The sequence below is a fragment of the Oryctolagus cuniculus genome, chromosome Y (assembly GCF_051225735.1).
Source record: "Oryctolagus cuniculus isolate XC-2025 breed Fujian yellow rabbit chromosome Y, ASM5122573v1, whole genome shotgun sequence".
Lineage (NCBI taxonomy): Eukaryota > Metazoa > Chordata > Mammalia > Lagomorpha > Leporidae > Oryctolagus > Oryctolagus cuniculus.
This window is the reverse complement of record NC_142889.1, coordinates 22,928,915-22,945,617: the sequence shown is the minus strand read 5'-3', so window position 1 is coordinate 22,945,617 and position 16,703 is coordinate 22,928,915. Positions and strand designations below refer to the sequence as shown.

The 16,703-nt window shown below is 37.2% G+C and overlaps 1 pseudogene; it reads right to left on the bottom strand.

The window, feature by feature from the left end:
• Positions 1–6,320: 6,320 nt before the first annotated feature.
• On the bottom strand, positions 6,321–7,911 carry LOC149119373 (heterogeneous nuclear ribonucleoprotein Q pseudogene; annotated as a pseudogene).
• Between the last annotated feature and the right edge of the window lie 8,792 nt (positions 7,912–16,703).

The window sequence follows — 16,703 nt, the reverse complement described above, 5'->3', positions numbered from 1 at the left end:
ATATATCTCTACCTCTCTCTGTCTTTCAAATAAAATAAAACTTTTTTGACATTGTATCAAACTCTTTTTTCAAATGATGTTCCATAACAACATTTTAAATGACTTTATGCAATCAGTAATATAAGAGCAGACATTACTACTAAAATTAATAAGTAGACTAAAATAAGCCATCAAGACAATAATGTATTGTTGATAAAATATCTTAGATTTCATGAAAGAGATACTTTAAAATGAGATAAAAATATCAAGAAAGCATGCATTTATCTGCATCATTAGAAAATTAACTATATGTTTTGGTGAGCATGACCAGAAAAAAATTTTATTTACTGTTTGTTTTCACAGTATTAGTTACTAAAATTCATTGCACTTACAAAAACATAAAAGTCAACCTCTAAAGTCTAATTATAGCTGTATTTGCTTCTGCACTGGTCACATGCTATTAAATAATTTTTTTAACTTTTATTTAATGAATATAAATTTCCAAAGTACAACTTTTGGATTATAGTGGTTTTTCTCCCATAACCACCCTTCCTCCTGTAACCATCCCATCTCCCACTCCCTCTCCCATCATCAAGATTCATTTTCAATTATCTTTATATACAAAGATGAGTTTAGTAGATACTAAGTAAAGATTTCAACAGTTTGTACCCACACAGAAACACAAAGTATAAAGTACTGCTTGAGTACTAGTTATACCATTATTTCACATAATACAACACATGAAGGACAGAGATCTTACATGGGGAGTAAGTGCACGGTGACTGCTGTTGTTTATTTAACAATTGACACTCTTTTTTTTTGTTTCTTTCCAAATCTTCAGAGAAATTTCATTTGCCAGTGGTAGAAAAGAACACTGCACAGTAGGCCATGTTCCCAGAAAACCAGAATTAAATTACCATTAACTTCAAATCCAAAGACATGTACATGACCACAGGATATTTCCATCAACAATTAAAATTAAGTGAAGACCAGACCAATATTTATTCTATACACCTCCCATTCATGTGCTTGCAATTGAGGATATCTTGGGGATTTTTTTTTTTACCAATGACTAGATTCTTTGAATGTATAAGATAATCCAAAAGCAAGACAGGTCTCTAATGACTCCCAAATGTCTATTTAAAAGCTATTAAGTGAAAAATGAAATGGAGGACATTCACAATAATTCTTGGACTCCTGGAGATCCTAAGACATGCTACAAAAATAGGTATTTATTCTTAGGAAAATAGTCAGAGCTAGCTTTCTTATGCTATACATAAAATCTTAACATCAGAGGCAGTACAGATAGTACAGATAGTTTTGAACTGATCTCCAAACAAACACAAATACACTACATTTAAAAGAACAGTTAATTTGAGGTTTTTGGCAAAAGACAGTACTTCACACATCTAATCCAAATCAAAGAGCCTGCAGACAGTTTTCAGTGAGATGAAAAGAATGAAATAAATATAAATTCTATGGATAAATAAATGTCAGACAATTTAAATACGCTAACGGAACTAATATTTTTAAACAAAAATACTAGTCAGGTAACAAGCTTTTGTTTCTCAATGTCAGACTCTAAATGTTTACCAGACTACTGTTAATATCATTAAAAACCTAATCTTTGACCCAGAGTGTTAGTAATACTGATTTGCATTTGCAAAAAGATTGTTTCTCCAACTGAATGCTTCTGGTCCTCAAAGGTATTTTAATATTACTGAAGGCAGACTGTGGTGCTAACAGAATTTAAGTCTCAAGTACTTTTTTTTAAAAAGTGACAGACTCTAAAGTCAGTCTACTAATTTGCCCAGGTAAAAAATGCAAGCATTGGTTATAACTAGCATATTTAGTGGCATGCCCTATTGAGTGGTATGGTTAGTAAGTAATAACTACACCTTAAACACCTTCCCAGTCTGTTTCTTTTATGTATTGCTACTTATTCATTAACTTCATACCCACCACTGAGTTCGTATGGCCAGGTAAAAATTTTATGGTATGCACAAAAAACTATCATGGTGGGTACTGTTCAAAGTTCTAGAGACTGGAACAATCATTTATTGTAGGATTCGCTTCCTCTCCTAAATGCATGAAGCCATTCAACTTTTCTGTTTCTCCCCTTAAAATAAAGGCTACATGTCATGGTGATCTTTTGCCACATTTTTGATTAACTTTTGGCTACGTGAAAAAACTTGTAATGAATTTGTCAATTTTGCTCATCTAGCTTGAAGTTCAACCTAATTCTTTTCAAATATCTTATACAATGGAATGCCCCAGATTACCCCATTAATCCATTTCTATGTTGTTCCTATTTTATGAGGAAGATGTTTTACGTTTTTTGTTAAGATTTGTTATCAGTAGAAAAGTTTGTCATGTTACACATGTTGCCATGAGAGTGCAACAGCTCTTGTTTGTGAATTCTCCCTTCTTTTTAAACATCTGATTAAGTTGCAAAGGCTGAAAATCTTCCACAAAAAGCATGCTTGGAAGAATAGAGACAACAGAGTTTTCTCACAAAGTAACTTTCTGAAAACTGCTAAAACTAAATTTATGAACACTTTTGATTGCAAGTAGTCTGCAGAAACAAAATCTTGTGTATGTTTGGGTTAGGTAACTCAAGTTTTCTTTTTAACAATCAGAATGTTTTAAGGAAACATTTTAGATCCCACGAAAGGGACCTGACTCTTGGATTTAGGACCCTTTCCTTGACAATATGTACAAAATTTCTTTAACTTGCCATGTGTCCATTCTTTGAAGCTGTCAAAGCCAAGAACCCATAAACAAATCACAAATAGCAATAACCTACATTAATTAACATCCCCCCTTTAACATGTTGACATTTTTACTAAAGGATTATTTTTGCATTTCCATTTCTTACATCCCATGACATTCCATAAAAATTGCATTATTGCTTTATAGGCCACACAACATTCGAAAGTATGTTTATATGCATTGCCTATTTTCCTTGATGTCTGTTAACAGTTTGATACTCATTTTACTACACAAATTTAAGGTTGAAAATACCTGTTAGTATTTCTTGTCAGAACTTAATTGTTCACATCACTAATCACTACAAACATATTTAGCCCTGATTATATTGCTCAAAAACTGCACCCATTATCAGAACAGTGCAAATGATATTTAATTTTAAAAGTAATTATAATGGCTTGAATTCAAAGTTATTCAAATGACTGGTGCATAGGGAGATTATTGATGCCATAAACAGGAGTGTCAATTTGTAAAGTCAACAACAGGAGTCACTGTGCACTTACTCCTCATGTAGGATCTCTGTCCTTAGTGTGCTGTACATTGAGGCTTAATGCTATAACGAGTACTCAAACAGTATATTTCACTTTGTGTTTCTATGGGGGTGCAAACGATTGAAATCTTTACTTAATGTTTACTAAACTGATCTTCTGTAAAAAAAAAAAAAAAAAAAAAAAAAAAGAAATTATCAATTCCCAACTTGACTCTCACTGGGATTAAACATGACAATAGATCTGATCTAATTTCATCATGATTTAAAAAAAAATCATCTATTATTTTTCACTTTATGTTTCTGTGTGGGAACAAACTGTTGAAATCCTTACTTAAGGTATACTAAGCTGATCTTCTGTATATTAAGATAATCGAAAATGAATCTTGATGTGAATGGAAGGGGAGAGGGAGTGGGAAAGGGGAGGGTTGTGGGTGGGAGGGACGGTATGGGGGGGAAAGCCATTGTAACCCATGAGTCGTACTTTGGAAATTTATATTCATTAAATAAAAGATAAAAAAAAAAGAAACGAAAAAAAAATTATAATGGCTTGAATTCAAAGTTATTCAAATGAATACTGTCAAGTAATTTCACTTGAGTGTATACATATTTCATCATCAGTGTTTACATTACCCTTCTTTACGTATAACCATCAATTCTTCACAATTTCTTTACATCAGTTTTCTTTCCCAAGTCCCCAAACTGAGAATGCCAAATAGTCTTGGAAGTCCACAGCTTCGTATTTTAATGTTTTCTTAAGAACACATTTGTGAACTCACAAAAGTGTTCATCTTTCAACTTTGAAAATGCAGTTTTTAGTTTGTCAAACAATCCTGTTCTAAAATCCCAACAAATAAATCTGAGAATTAACTTAAACACCTTGACAGTGTCCCTTAAAAATGGTACGACAGTAAAGTGCCCATAGGCATGGCAATGACCTCTCGGATGGGATCATTTAACTCCTTGGAACTGGAAAATACCAGTACCAAGGATTACACTGAGATTCAATTTTACTGAAGGCTACATTTAGTTTACCCACTTTCCACAACCTAGCATATTCATTATGGTAGAATGAAATGTAAATGTTTTGTGTAGCCCTCAATCTCACACTAAGATTTGAGAGAGATGTACTTTTAAAAAGCACGGGGTAATAATATATAAAATCAGTGGCAGAAAGTTTCATTAAGCACCAAGAACTAATTTTGTCACCCCATACTCATTTTATAGGTAAGTTTCAACAACCGGCAAAGCACATTTACATATGTTCCAATGAATACTTATTGACAAATTTTTAAATTACACTCTATGTCCCAGCTATCCCAGTAACTGACATACAACATACCAAAATGGTTTATTAAGATAACAAAAAAACAATTAATGTAAAACATACAGGCTATTGGCAACCACTATTCTAAAATTATGTAAGTACAAATAAACATACTGAAATGTGTGCAATTCTAAATTTTTAAACCAGAAGATTTCTACACTAACACACATTTATATTAATACACATAAAAAATAAAAACTTGATTACAAAAATAAGTTACACTCGCCTCCAGCTTACAGTATAAAACAATTTTATTTGCAGGAATGCAAAATGATTGTTTGCCATGAGCATTTTGAACATATGACATGTCTAATTTTCTTGTTAAATTTGCATTTACTGGGGAACTGGTGTGTATAAAACCTTAATTAAGTATAAGCTCTGATCTTCATCATGGTGCCTATTGTGTTTATGTGATATAACTGCAGTATCCCTTTCGGGAAGGGGAGAAGGGATTTATTTACACAAAGTCCTAATTAAACTATAATTTTACTTTTGACTTTAAGCTATCAACTTAGGACTTGGCAAAAAAATTTTTGAGGGTGATTCAATAGAGGATGCTTCACCACTGAATACTCACTGTCATCAAAGTGCTTTAGAAAATTAAAAAAACATAGCACAAATGATTGTACTCTACTCTACAAGTTACCATGACCTGCATAGGAAATAGAAAGATGATTCACATTTTTACAGTGATCAGCAGTAAGAAATGCACTAATGAAACATACCTTTTACCTAAAAAGCTAAACTACAGCCATATACTAATTTCTATGATTTATGAAAAAACTTCAAAATATCCAAATGTCAGGCTTTGCTGTACAATTGTCAGTTTTAGTCTGACTTTTTATAAAGGGACACTGCAGTATTTAGTACAAGTTTGGATGGACTTTTTTTGAACATCTGATGTCTTAAAAAAGTAACATATTGCTAAACTATTATACATCCAAATAACTACAATGTATGAAGAAGCAAGGCTACTTTTTCAGCCACAAAATATGACAAAAGCAAGGCCTGTTATCATGGTCATGAGGAAGTCTTACAAGCCTCTGAAACTAAAGGCAACTAAGAATGCTACATTTGGTATATTAAAATCTTACCCTCATATCATATTTAACAAGCCTTGCTTTTATCTACAAAGATTTTTCTATGTACAGTACAGCCAGGGTATAGTTCAATCTTCTGCTACTGTGATAGTTAACCAACCCTTTAAAAAAGATTCTGAAAAGAACCACTATCTGGAATGCCTGACTAACCAGCCCTGATGATTATACCTGAAACTGCATATCTGAACACAATTCAAAAGTGATTATTACTATAAAAAGATACAGACAATCATGATTAACCTTGGTGAGTAGAAATAAAATTTAAGGATACCAATAGTGGAATTCATCTATACCATGGCAATAACATTTAAATGCACAAATTCAAGATAATATTTCAGAATACCACTGCTGGGATCCTTAATTAAAAAAAAAGGGGGGGGGGAAATCTACTTAGAGCAGATTTTTTAAAGAGAAGAACTTTATTCTTTATCAAGCGATCATGCTAGAAGTTATAAAGGATTTCTGTTGGAACACATTTGGAAAATAGAGTAGCTTTAGTTTAATAACTTGCACTGCATAGAAAATTGTTAAAGAAATTCATATCAAAGTCCAAGTATTAGTTCAATGTCCCGTATTTGATTCCATGATCTTCATAGGAAGGTCTTCTGCAATAGAATATGCTCCTATACAGCCAAAATATTCAAGGTTGCTTGATTTCCTTACCATTACTCCACTGCAAGCTTCTGGTGTAATCCCACATAGCAAGTCAGTCTTCATTGTGACAGGTCAGGACAGGCCTCAACCCCTTTTCGCTGCCCGTGGCCTCTTTGTTGTTGGATACCTCCTCTCACACCACCAATGCCTCTTGCTGATCCAGGACCTCCTCTCTGTGAATAACCGGCTCTACCACAGGAAGGAGCAGCCCCATGACCTCTGGATGGAGCAGCACCCCTTACTCCTCTACCACCCCTTCCTCTAGCTCCAACTTGAAAATCTTCATAACCATAGTATGGATCTTCATATCCACCATGATAGTTATGGTAATCATAGCCAAAATAATCATAATAATCTTCATATCCATAATAATCTGGAGGATATCCATAACCACCTCTACCTCCATGCCCTCGACCTCTTGTTGGAGGGGGCATATGAGTTGGACCATAATAGCAGTAATCATCATACATCTGATTGCTGCTTGCCTCTGAGCTTTTCTTTCTTTCCTTTTCTGATCTGGTGGCTTAGCAAAAACAATTTCAATGTTTTCTCCCTCCAAGTCTTTGACATTCATTTCTTCCATAGCCTTAACAGCACCATCTCATTCATCAAAATGAATGAATGCATAATCTCTCAGTTTCCTTATTCGTTCCAGTTTTCCAAACTGACTAAATGCCTTTTCTAAAATCTCTTCTGTTACAGTATTGGCAAGGTTACATACAAAAAGTACCTTCACCTTTGCCATAACCTCAGGATCAGGATCTTCTATAGGATCAGCCCATTCAACAGTTCCAACACTTTTCCAGACCTTGACTTTACCACTCATTAGCCTACACCTTGCCTGGGCAGCTGTTTTGTGATCTTCATATTCAAGAAAGCAAAAGCCTCTTTTTTTTTTTTTCTTGTCATCTGGTTGGTGGTATAAAATGACGTCTGTAAGACCCTCTGTTACTTTGCTAAATTCTTCAAGAATCTGTTCCTTGGTTTTACTCTTAGGAATAGAGCCCACAAAAAGCCTATTGTTGGCAACCAAGATGCAGACACCAATAGGTTTTCCAGAACGAATTTCATGATTATTATACAGTTTAAAAGCCTCCTGAGCTGCTTTTTTTTTGTACAAGAAGTGACAAATGCATAACCTCTATTGAGACCAGTGAGTGGATCCATCATAAGACGAAGATCCCAAATAGGTCCAGCTTTCTCAAATAAAGGAACAAGCACATCCTCAAATAGATCACTTGGGATCTTCCCCACAAATATCTCAATGCCAACAGAAGGCTGCTGACCTGAATAAACAGAATCTGGAGGCGGTCCCCCATACTTCCTCTGTCCAGTGGTCACATCAAGTGTGTAGCCTGTTCTTCCCAAGAGTGCTTTAATTTTTGCCTCATCTGGTCCTTTACTAGAGTCCGCTACTTTGGTCCCCTGTTTTTCTCTCTGCCTGTAAGTCTTCATGACTCCACATAAAAAGGCACTTTTGTTCTGAACATGAGAGAGATCACTGTCATTAAACTGCTGAAAAATTGCCAATGCACCGTCTTCATTGAATTCTTTCAAAGCTTCAATAGCTCTTTCATCTAAATCACTATGTGCAACTAGCCCTCCCCTTTGGGCTATGGCCAAGGAATCCTGTCCCAGGGGATCGGGTTGTGTGCTCCCTGCTCCCTGTATCCCTGCAAGTGGAGCTGTTGTAAAATGGCGGCCAAAGCTCATACCACTGGCAGCAAACCCGATCCAGTTACACTCGCCTCTGAGAGTGCTTCCTGTGTGCATGCACGCCCCCGCATGACCCCCCCTTCCCTCCCCTCCCTCACGCATTTGCTTCTCTCATTCACTCCCTCAACCCCTGCCCTCCACCTGCTCCTCCTTCTCCCCTATCACCACCAGCAGCAGCAGCAGCAGCAGCAGCCGCCACTGCCTCCGGCCGCCTTCTCCTCTTGGCCTTTCTTCTTCCCTCTGTGTTCCTTCCCTGCTGCCCCCACTCCCATCCGTGGTGACTCAGGCAGGAGTGGCAGCTTTGCCCCTTCTCGCTGACTCCTGGCATGCTCGCTCACTGCTCACTCCCTCCCTCGCTTGCTCTCTCCGCCCTGTCCCCCAGTCCCTGCCAAGTCTGCTCCTCTCTTTCTCTCTCCCCCAGTTGACACTCACTGGAGGCTCTTGTCATGAGCTGCCAAGGCTATGGATGCCGCTTGAGTTCACCAACTCTGATCTTATTTACACAAGGCCACAGCCAAAGTGGAAGCTCTCTCCTCCCTTCAGAGAAAGGTACCTCCTTCTTTGATGGCCCATTCTTTCCTCTGGGATCTCACTGACAGAGATCTTTCATTTAGGCTATTTTTTTTTTTTTTGCCAGAGTGTCTTGGCTTTCCATGCTTGAAACACTCTCATTGGCTTATTAGACAGATCTGAATGCCTTAAGGGCTGATTCTGAGGCCAGAGTGCTGTTTAGGACATCTAAAATTCTATGAGTCTGCTGTGTATCCAACTTCCCATGTTGTATAATTTTCTCATTTTAATTCTATCAGTTAATATTAGCAGACACTAGTCTTGTTTATGTGATCCCTTTGACACTTAATTCTCTCATTATGATCAATTATGAACTGAAACTGATCACTTTGACTAGTGAGATGGCATTGGTACATGCCACCTTGAAGGGATTGAATTGGAATCCCCTGGCACATTTCTAACTGTACAGTTTGGCACATGCTCTATTGGACTTACCCCAAATAAAATAAATCTTTAAAAAAAATAAGTTCTGTAGATACCAGCTAGGTACATTTGGTCCAGAGTTTTGATTAGCTCTTGTTTCTTTACTGATTTTTTGTCTAGTTGATATGTCCATTGAAGAAAGTGGGGTGTTGTTGATGTCCTCCCTTACTATTGTGTTAAATTGATTGTCTCTGGCCAGCACCATGGCTCACTAGGCTATTCCTCTGCCTTGCAGCACCAGCACACTGGGTTCTAGTCTGAGTCAGGGCACCAGATTCTGTCCCAGTTGCCCCTCTGCCAGGCCACCTGTCTGCTGTGGCCTGGGAGTGCAGTGGAGAATGGCCCAAGTGCTTGGGCCCTGCACCCCATGGGACACCAGGAGAAGCACCTGGCTCCTGGCTTCGGATCAACGTGGTGTGCTGGCCACAGTGCGCTGGTCACAGCGGCCATTGGAGGGTGAACCAATGGCAAAAGGAAGACCTTTCTCTCTGTCTCTCTCACTGTCCACTCTGCCTGTCAAAAAAATAAATTGATTGTCTCCCTTTAGATTCATTAATAATAGTAATTTAATATCCAGGTACCCTTTACTACTGAATTCTACAAAATATTTAAGAAGAACTAACTCAAACACCTTTTAAATCATATACAAAAATATGAATAGGATGTGAATCTGCCAAACCTCTTACAGATCACTCTGATACCAAAACAGAACAGGACACAATATAAAAGCAAAGCTACAAATCAATGTCCTTGGTGAAAATAGATGCAGATGTTATCAACCAAAGCCTAGCAACCCAAATCCAACACATCTACAAGATAGTTTATCAGATCAAGTGTGATTTATCTAAGAGATGCAGAGGTGATTCAACCTTCACAAATAAAAATCACCATAAACCATGTCAATAGAATGTACAAGAAATATAAGCATCTAAATATATGAGGAAAAGCACTTCACAAAATTCAAGAATGCTTCAAGCTAATGGCCCATCAAAAATTTAATATAAGAGCTGACCTCAAAATTATAAAGGCTACCTTTTGGCATCTTGTCAAAATCATACTGAATGGGGAAATGCTGAAATCATTTCCTCTCAGGTCTGGAACAAAACATTATTAGTTTCAACACTGTTATTCTGTATGATATTAGAAATATAAAGAGGATCAAATAGGGAAGAGAAAGGAAGGCCACAAAATTGGAATGGAGAAGCTCAAAATATTCTTGTTAACAGATGATGTTATTATATATGGAAAAATCTAAACGCTGCACAAAAATGTTCTTGGAACTGATAATTCAGTTCAGTAAAGGTGCATTTTACAAAAACAACATGAAAAAGGCAGTTGTTTTTTCATGTACTAGTAATGAACTCTGTGAAAGCAAAATCATGAATAATCACCATTCATAACAGCTACATTCAGATATTTTGTAATGAATTTTACCCAAAAAAGTGAAAGATCACTACAATAAAAATTATAAAATATAAATGAAAGACACAAAAAGGAACGACGTTCTTAACTGAAAACAAAAATTCTACTGCACAAATATCTAAAGCAGTGGTTTAGACATAGAAAAATACTACAAAATGATGATATAAATTGAAATGTTTAACTGTATTTCATTCACAAATGATATGGTGATTTTTAAAGATTTTAAACAATTGACTTGAAAGGTGGAGTTAAAGAGTGAGGAAGATAAAAAGATCTTCCACCTGCTGTTTTACTCTACAAATAACTCTGGTGGCTGATGGTTGAGCAGTGACAAAAACAGAAGCCTGTAACTCAATCCAGTTCTCCCACATGGGTGACGGGGCCCAAGTACTTGGGCCATCATCCACTTCTCTTCCAGGTGAATTAGCAGGGGGTTGGATTGGAAGTACAGCAACCCAGATTTGAACTGACACTATGAATGGAATGTCAGGATCATAATCATGGTTTACTCTGCTGTATTACAATGCTGGTCCTGACAGTTGTGTTTTTTTAAGCAATGGGGTATACATTTTAAAAACATATATGAACAGCTACAAGTCTGGGCAAGGATTTGGGAGGCAGAGTGGCAAAGAACACATTTCAAAGGTTACCTCAGTATTCCTGGTGATATATAGCATACATTTGACCTTGGATAAAGACACAGGAGAAGCAGAATCAACAAAAATGGCCGAGAATGACATTCACACTGAGAAGAACACAGAATACACTGGGAAGTATCTTAACTCCTTGTATGAGAGTTATAATACACAATTCTCATTCAATTTTAATATAAAGCAAATTTCTGAAATGGCCAGCACTAATGTATCAGTGTTCCATGTGCAGTGCTAAACAATGTGCGTAGATATTTTATAACTCTAGCGTATATAAAAAGTGGCCTTATATTCATTCAGTATTCTTACCTTCACAAAGCATTTCAAGTGGTTCAGGCATCAACACAGAAATTTAAAGTAAGACCACTCATAATAGTCTGGGGTGTTTCAGATGACAGTGAGGTCACCATGGCCATTTGTAACAATCATTTTGTTGTTGTCCTTTAACAATAGTTATACCATATACTTAAATGATAATTATTTTATATGAGCAAAGCCATATAAATTTCTTCAAAGAATGATTTATTGTAAAATGATACTTTCTTTATGAAATTTTCAAAGCTATTATCTTTGATGACAAGGTTATTTTCCACTGTACCTTTCATGATTTTTTTATCTGTACTTTTAAAAAAAACAGCTATTTATTTACTTTATCTAATTGAAAGGCAGAACAAAAACAGAACTAAAAGAAAGGAACAGAGATCTTCCATCTGCTAGTTCACTCCTCAAATTACCACAACTGTCAGGGTTGGAAAAAGCCATAGCCAGGAGCAAGGATCCAAGATCCAGGGCTCAGATATGTCTCCTTGTGGGTGGCAGTAGCACAAACTGTTGAGGCATCATCTTGAGCTTTAATGTATTGTTTAACCAGGGAGCTGGGTTGGGGTGGAGGTGCCAGGACTGCAATCAGCACTCCAATACCAATGTGTGCATTTTAAATGGTGTCTTTTTTTTTAACTTTTATTTAATGAATATAAATTTCCAAAGTACAGCTTATGGATTACAATGGCTCCCCCCCCATAACTTCCTTCCCACCCGCAACCCTCCTCTTTCCCTCTCCCTCCCCCCTTCCATTCACATCAAGATTCATTTTCAATTCTCTTTATATACAGATCAGTTTAGCATATATTAAGTAAAGATTTCAACAGTTTGCACCCACATAGAAACACAAAGTGAAAAATACTGTTTGAGTACTAGTGTCTTACACCACTGTGTGAAACTTACCCCTGGCTTATATTCCCCGCAATGTACCATTTTACCTTTTTAACATTTTGGGCTTAGGGAAGTAATTGGCCTTATTTTATAAATGCATAATATATTACCTCACCTAATTTTGTTGTGTGGATTAAAATTATTTTAACACTCACACGTATTGCTTGTGTAGTAAATCATGAAAAAAGACAAAACCATAGATCGCTAGGATCTTATGCAGAGAAACACATAAGAATTATTTTCCAAATAGATTTAAGTACCCATAAAACTTGTTCTCAGGCTGGCGCTGTGGCATGGTGGGTTAAAGCCCTGGCCTGAAGTTTCAGCATCCCATATGGGCACCAATTCTAGTCCTGGCTGCTCCACTTCCAATCCAGCTCTCTGCTATGGCCTGGGAAAGCAGTAGAAGATGACCCAAGTCCTTGGGCCCCTGCACCCATGTTGGGGACCCAGAAGAAGCTCCTGGCTGCTGGCTTCAGATCAGCTCAGCTCTGGCCATTGTGGTCATTTGTGGAGTGAACCAATGGATTGAAAACCTCTCTCTCTTTCTCTGGCTCTACCTCTCTCTCCTCTAACTCTGCCTTTCAAATAAATAAAATAAATCTATAAAAAAAACTTGTTCTAATTGAATACATTAAACATATTCAAGGTTGCGCATTTGGTATAGTGGCTAAGATACTACTTAGGACATTTGCACCTAATGCTGGAGTGTCTGGATTCAATTCCTGGGTCTGCTTCCAAGTTTCATGCTAACATGTACAATGAAAGACATATTGTGGTCCAAAGACTTGAATTCCTGCCATTCATGGTGGGAACCTTGAATGAGTTCCTGCCTTCTGGCTTCAACTTGGATCATCCCTGTCTGTTGTGGGCATCTGGAGAGTAAATAAGTGGGCAGAAGATGTAGATCTCTCTGTATGTCTCTCTGGTTTTCAACTACAAATAAACAAACTTTCAACTACAAAAAACTAAAAAGTTATACTTGGCTCCTTACTTTGCATCAAACTCTACATGAATCCTGTTTTTCCTTTGGCTATGACTATTGTAAAGCTTGGTCTAAATTTGATTGTGTGTTGTATTGTTATAAATTATTTTGTCCCGTAATGTTATTATTTCTGTTTGGAGCTTATTCCCCATTGTATAAAATTCTTCTATTTAAAATATGTTTAATTTTTATCAATAGAAGAAACAACTTACAGATGCAGAGAATCTTTGTAAGAGATAGTTTTGGTTAGGTTGAACTTCTCAAATTTCTATTTTTGTCTCATCCCTCTTGAAACTTTATCAAAAAAAGAAACTTTATCAAAAATTGAAGTCTTGGGCCATAAATTGTAAGTCCTAAATAACAGAACTTGAATCATTTCTCTCTGGATGCATTTTCAATTATGCATGCTATATGCATGCTTGTATTTGTGAAATCTGTGTTTTGTTTGCAAAAAAATAAATAAAGAAAATTGTAATGCCCTCATTTTTCTGTCCTAAACTTGGTTCACATGAAGTCTAGATATGTCAGGGTCTCATTTTGTCTGTACATGATAAAGCTTTGTCTCCCCAGGAGAGAGATTATACTCTTTGCTGTAATGAAAACTCTAAGTCCTGTTGTTTTAATTCCTACTCCCATATTTCCTCTAATAGAAGAGGGAAAAGGTTCTGGGGCTAAATTCTGGGATCCGTTATCATATCTGTCTCCTTACACAGCTTAAAATGGGGCCCAGAATGAGCATCATGGGAAGAGGAGCCAAGGAAAGAGGGGTTTAAAAATATGGAGGGCCGGCGCCGCGGCTCACTAGGCTTATCCTCCACCTAGTGGCGCCGGCACACCGGGTTCTAGTCCTGGTCTGGGTGCCGGATTCTGTCCCAGTTGCCCCTCTTCCAGGCCAGCCCTCTGCTGTGGCCAGGGAGTGCAGTGGAGGATGGCCCAGGTGCTTGGGCCCTGCACCCCAAGGGAGACCAGGAAAAGCACCTGGCTCCTGGCTCCTGCCATCGGATCAGCGCGGTGCGCCAGCCGCAGCGCGCCGGCCGCGGCGGCCATTGGAGGGTGAACCAACGGCAAAGGAAGACCTTTCTCTCTGTCTCTCTCTCTCACTGTCCACGCTGCCTGTCAAAAAAAAAAAAAATATGGAAAGGCTGAATGTACCGCACATCCTGATTTATGAACAAAATTGAAAAAAGCAAAAATGTAAAAAAAATAATGTAGAAAACGTTCTTATTCTGCTTAAACAGATGACATATATTATGTATCTACCTCAGGAAGTCCCAATGTTTCAGGGAGATGTTGTCTTAGTAAGCTTCCTTTATAAGTATTGAAGTCAGAAACTTCAAGAAAGAAATGAAGCCAATTTCAAAAAACCCACTTAGTCTGACAAAACATTTAGATCAATTCTTGCAACTCAGCTACTATACCTGGGTTGCAGTGATGCCTTTAATGAACATATTATCGGCAAGAGAGAAAAATGGGATGATCGGGAGGGAGGCTATGAAAATTTGGGAAAGAGAAGACATTGCTGGACTGGGAATCTCCTCACCTAAGGACAACATCCCAAAGATCATTAATGTGATAATTCCCCAGAGTAAAATTGTAAGGCGTAAGGGAGGTAATGATGAAAAAAATTTTAAAAAATCAACCTTGAGATCACAAAATGCATCAAAGACATTTGAACTTCAACACCAAAAGAAAGAGAAAAATCCCGCTGCATTCTTACAAAGGCTTAGAGATCAAATAAGAAAATATGCTGGGCTCAGCCCTGAGAGTCAGCTGAGACAATGTTTTTTAAATTAGATATGTCAAAATTAAAGTTAGCCACATAGAGACACACAGAAGCTCAAAAAATCTTTGTATGAAGGAAGGAGGATTAAAAAATAGCATATGGCAAAATTCATATCCACAGTGGAAAAAATAATACACAAAATGTTAAAAACAAGGCCTCTTCAAAGAGACATGAAAGCTCACTGGGGCCAGCAAACTACAAAGAGGGAAGGAGTGACTCTAAAGCCAGTGAAAGCTATTAGAGCCACGGCATTTTACCACTGTGGAAAGCCAGGGCATTTCCAAAAAATGTTCAGAGTTAGAAAAATGAAGATAATTCACCTCTTGATCTTTGATGAGGACTGGGGTGGTGGTGGTCAGTGATTCCTTTTTGAGAGGTCCTTCCTGGAGCACTTAATATATCTAGAGTTGGAACCAAAAGAGGAGGATTAAATATTCCTTGTGGATTCCAGGTCAGCCTAGTTCTCCCTTGCTTGCCAAACATAGGATATAAAATTATACAAAGAAAAATTAAAAATGTCTGAGGTAAATAAGGATGACTTTCAGGTCCTATTTTTTTTAGTTTTAATAATTTTTATAATAGTGAACAAATTTCATGTAATCTTATGTACAGATTCAGGAGCATACTGATGATTCCCACCATAATATCCACCCTACCCAAGCTCCCACTCTCTCTCCTACATTCTTTCTTATTCTTTTTTTTAATTTTTACTATGACATACATTCCATTTATTTTAAAATCATAAGCTTAACCCTCCACTAAATATTCAACAAATGTAAGAAAAAATGTTGCTTTTGAAAGAAAAAGTTAAATTAGGTACAGGAGAAATGTGAAGTTCCTTCCTATCTAATTATTAAAATTAGGACAGATACTCATAGTAAATAATGGGCAGCTATGAGTCCTAAAATTTCCAGAGAGAACAACAACAACATCATATTGACTCTTTAGTATGGGCAAAAGATGGAAGTAGAGGAAGGTTAAAATTATGCCTCTAAAAATTAAGCTGAAACAGCTTTACTAGTAAAGAAATCTGATGTGTTTTATAGATTATTACAGGAATTAAGAGCTATCTACTAAATTGCACAGGCTTGTCACACTGTGGTTTACAATTCTTATACCATTCTCAGTAAAATTTCCCATGACCACACAAGTTTTAGTGATGCTGACTTAAAATGTGATTTCTAGATCTGCCCACTAGACACAGAAAGCAGAAACCACTTTGCCTATCAGTGGAAAATCTGAACGGGGGAAGAAAACAAAATAGGTGGACTGCATTGCTTCAATGATTGACTGAAACACCCAAATTATTTGGTCAAAGCCCTGGCCTGAAGAGCCAATGTCCCATGTGAGCGCTGGTTCTAGTCCCAGCTGCTCCTCTTCTAATCCAGCTCTCTACTATGGCCTGGGAAAGTGGTAGAAGATGGCCCAAGTGCTTTGGCCCCTGCACCCACATGGAGACTCAGATGAAGCTCCCGGCTCCTGACTTCGGATTGGTTCAGCTCTGGCTGTTGCACCCATCTGGGGATTTAACCAGCGGATGGAAGACCTCTCTCTGTTTTTACCTCTCTCTGTAACTCTATCTTTCAAAAAAAAAAATCTAAACCAAAGAGATAAATATAATTGACT